Raw genomic sequence first — 4,060 nt, forward strand, 5'->3', positions numbered from 1 at the left:
ATCTCACGTTATAGGACGGGTCTCAGGATTGTTATTAGAATCATTGAGATATCATATTGCATGCTTTAGGAAGGGTCTAAGGATTGGAATGGGAAGGACTTGGGTATCACATCTCATGCTATAGGAAGGGTCTCAGGTTTGGTATAAGCATTGAGATATCAAATCTCATGCTATAGGAAGGGTCTCAGGATTGGAATGGAAGGAGTTGGATATCACATCTCATGCTATAGGAAGGGTCTCAGGTTTGGTATAAGCATTGAGATATCACATCTCATGCTATAGGAAGGGTCTCAGGATTGGAATGGGAAGGAGTTGTATATGACATCTCATGCCGTAGGAAGGGTCTCAGGTTTGGTATAAGCATTGAGATATCACATCTCTGCTATCGGAAGAGTCTCAGGATTGGAATGGGAAGGAGTTGGATATCCCATCTCATGTTATAGGAAGAGTCTCAGGTTTGGTATTAGAAGCATTGAGATATCACATCTCATGCTATAGGAAGTGTCTCAGGATTGGAATGGGAAGGACTTGGATATCACATCTCATGCTATAGGGAGGGTCTCAAGTTTGATATTAGAAGCATTGAGATATCACATCTCATGCTATAGGAAGGGTCTCAGGATTGGAATGGGAAGGACTTAGATATCACATATCATTTTTGTTGGTCTCAGATTTGATATTAGAAGCATTGAGATATCACATCTCATGCTATAGGATTGGTCTCCGGATTGGAATGTGAAGGATTTGGATATCACATCTCATGCTAAAGGAAGGGTCTCAGGTTTGGAATGGGAAGGAGTTGGATATGACATCTCTTGTTATAGGGAGGGTCTCAGGATTTGAATGGCAAGGAGTTGGATATCACATCTCATGCCATAGGAAGGGTCTCAGGTTTGGTATAAGCATTGAGATACCACATCTCATGCTATCGGAAGGGTCTCAGGATTGGAATGGGAGGAGCTGGATATCACATCTCATGCTAAAGGAAGGGTCTCAGGTTTGGAAGGGGAAGGATTTGGATATCACATCTCATGTTATAGGATGGGTCTCAGGTTTGGTATTAGAAGCATTGTGATATCACATCTCATGCTATAGGAAGTGTCCCAGGATTGGAATGGGAAGGAGTTGGATATCACATCTCATGCTATAGGAAGGGTTTCAGGTTTGGTAGAAGCATTGAGATATCACATCTCATGCTATAGGAAGAGTCTCAGGTTTGGGAAGGGAAGGATTTGGATTTCACATCTCATGTTATAGGAAGAGTCTCAGGTTTGGTATTAGAAGCATTGAGATATCACATCTCTGCTATCGGAAGGGTCTCAGGATTGGAATGGGAAGGAGTTGGATATCCCATCTCATGTTATAGGAAGAGTCTCAGGTTTGGTATTAGAAGCATTAAGATATCACATCTCATGCTATAGGAAGTGTCTCAGGATTGGAATGGGAAGGACTTGGATATCACATCTCATGCTATAGGGAGGGTCTCAAGTTTGATATTAGAAGCATTGAGATATCACATCTCATGCTATAGGAAGGGTCTCAGGATTGGAATGGGAAGGAGTTGGATATCACATCTCATGCTATAGGAAGGGTCTCAGGTTTGGTATAAGCAGTGAGATATCACATCTCATGCTATAGGAAGTGTCTCAGTATTGGAATGGGAAGGAGTTGGATATCACATCTCATGTTATAGGAAGGATCTCAGGTTTGGTATAAGCATTGAGATATCACATCTCTGCTATCGGAAGGGTCTCAGGATTGGAATGGTAAGGAGTTGGATATTCCCATCTCATGTTATAGGAAGGGTCTCAGGTTTGGTATTAGAAGCATTGAGATATCACATCTCATGCTATAGGAAGGGTCTCAGGATTGGAATGGGAAGGAGTTGGATATCACATCTCATGATAAAGGACGGGTCTAAGGTTTGGAAGGGGAAGGATTTGGATATCACATCTCATGTTATAGAACGGGTCTCAGGTTTGGTATTAGAAGCATTGAGATATCAAGTCTCATGGTATAGGAAGGGTCTCAAAATTGGAATGGGAAGGAGTTGGATATCACATCTCAAGCTATAGGAAGGGTCTCAGGATTGGAATGGGAAGGAGTTGTATATGACATCTCATGCCGTAGGAAGGGTCTCAGGTTTGGTATAAGCATTGAGATATCACATCTCTGCTATCGGAAGAGTCTCAGGATTGGAATGGGAAGGAGTTGGATATCCCATCTCATGTTATAGGAAGAGTCTCAGGTTTGGTATTAGAAGCATTGAGATATCACATCTCATGCTATAGGAAGTGTCTCAGGATTGGAATGGGAAGGACTTGGATATCACATCTCATGCTATAGGGAGGGTCTCAAGTTTGATATTAGAAGCATTGAGATATCACATCTCATGCTATAGGAAGGGTCTCAGGATTGGAATGGGAAGGACTTAGATATCACATATCATTTTTGTTGGTCTCAGTTTTGATATTAGAAGCATTGAGATATCACATCTCATGCTATAGGATTGGTCTCCGGATTGGAATGTGAAGGATTTGGATATCACATCTCATGCTAAAGGAAGGGTCTCAGGTTTGGAATGGGAAGGAGTTGGATATGACATCACTTGTTATAGGGAGGGTCTCAGGATTTGAATGCAAGGAGTTGGATATCACATCTCATGCCATAGGAAGGGTCTCAGGTTTGGTATAAGCATTGAGATATCACATCTCTGCTATCGGAAGGGTCTCAGGATTGGAATGGGAAGGACTTAGATATCACATCTCATGCTATAGGGAGGGTCTCAGTTTTGATATTAGAAGCATTGAGATACCACATCTCATGCTATCGGAAGGGTCTCAGGATTGGAATGGGAGGAGCTGGATATCACATCTCATGCTAAAGGAAGGGTCTCAGGTTTGGAAGGGGAAGGATTTGGATATCACATCTCATGTTATAGGATGGGTCTCAGGTTTGGTATTAGAAGCATTGTGATATCACATCTCATGCTATAGGAAGTGTCTCAGGATTGGAATGGGAAGGAGTTGGATATCACATCTCATGCTATAGGAAGGGTTTCAGGTTTGGTAGAAGCATTGAGATATCACATCTCATGCTATAGGAAGAGTCTCAGGTTTGGGAAGGGAAGGATTTGGATTTCACATCTCATGTTATAGGAAGAGTCTCAGGTTTGGTATTAGAAGCATTGAAATATCACATCTCTGCTATCGGAAGGGTCTCAGGATTGGAATGGGAAGGAGTTGGATATCCCATCTCATGTTATAGGAAGAGTCTCAGGTTTGGTATTAGAAGCATTAAGATATCACATCTCATGCTATAGGAAGTGTCTCAGGATTGGAATGGGAAGGACTTGGATATCACATCTCATGCTATAGGGAGGGTCTCAAGTTTGATATTAGAAGCATTGAGATATCACATCTCATGCTATAGGAAGGGTCTCAGGATTGGAATGGGAAGGAGTTGGATATCACATCTCATGCTATAGGAAGGGTCTCAGGTTTGGTATAAGCAGTGAGATATCACATCTCATGCTATAGGAAGTGTCTCAGTATTGGAATGGGAAGGAGTTGGATATCACATCTCATGTTATAGGAAGGATCTCAGGTTTGTTATAAGCATTGAGATATCACATCTCTGCTATCGGAAGGGTCTCAGGATTGGAATGGTAAGGAGTTGGATATTCCCATCTCATGTTATAGGCAGGGTCTCAGGTTTGGTATTAGAAGCATTGAGATATCACATCTCATGCTATAGGAAGGGTCTCAGGATTGGAATGGGAAGGAGTTGGATATCACATCTCATGATAAAGGACGGGTCTAAGGTTTGGAAGGGGAAGGATTTGGATATCACATCTCATGTTATAGAACGGGTCTCAGGTTTGGTATTAGAAGCATTGAGATATCAAGTCTCATGGTATAGGAAGGGTCTCAAAATTGGAATGGGAAGGAGTTGGATATCACATCTCAAGCTATAGGAAGGGTCTCAGGATTGGAATGGGAAGGAGTTTGATATCACATCTCATGCCATAGTATGGGTCTCAGGTTTGGTAGAAGCATTG

This window comes from Ambystoma mexicanum, chromosome 4q (genome assembly GCF_040938575.1).
Source record: "Ambystoma mexicanum isolate Mex_15411 chromosome 4q, UKY_AmexF1_1, whole genome shotgun sequence".
NCBI lineage: Eukaryota > Metazoa > Chordata > Amphibia > Caudata > Ambystomatidae > Ambystoma > Ambystoma mexicanum.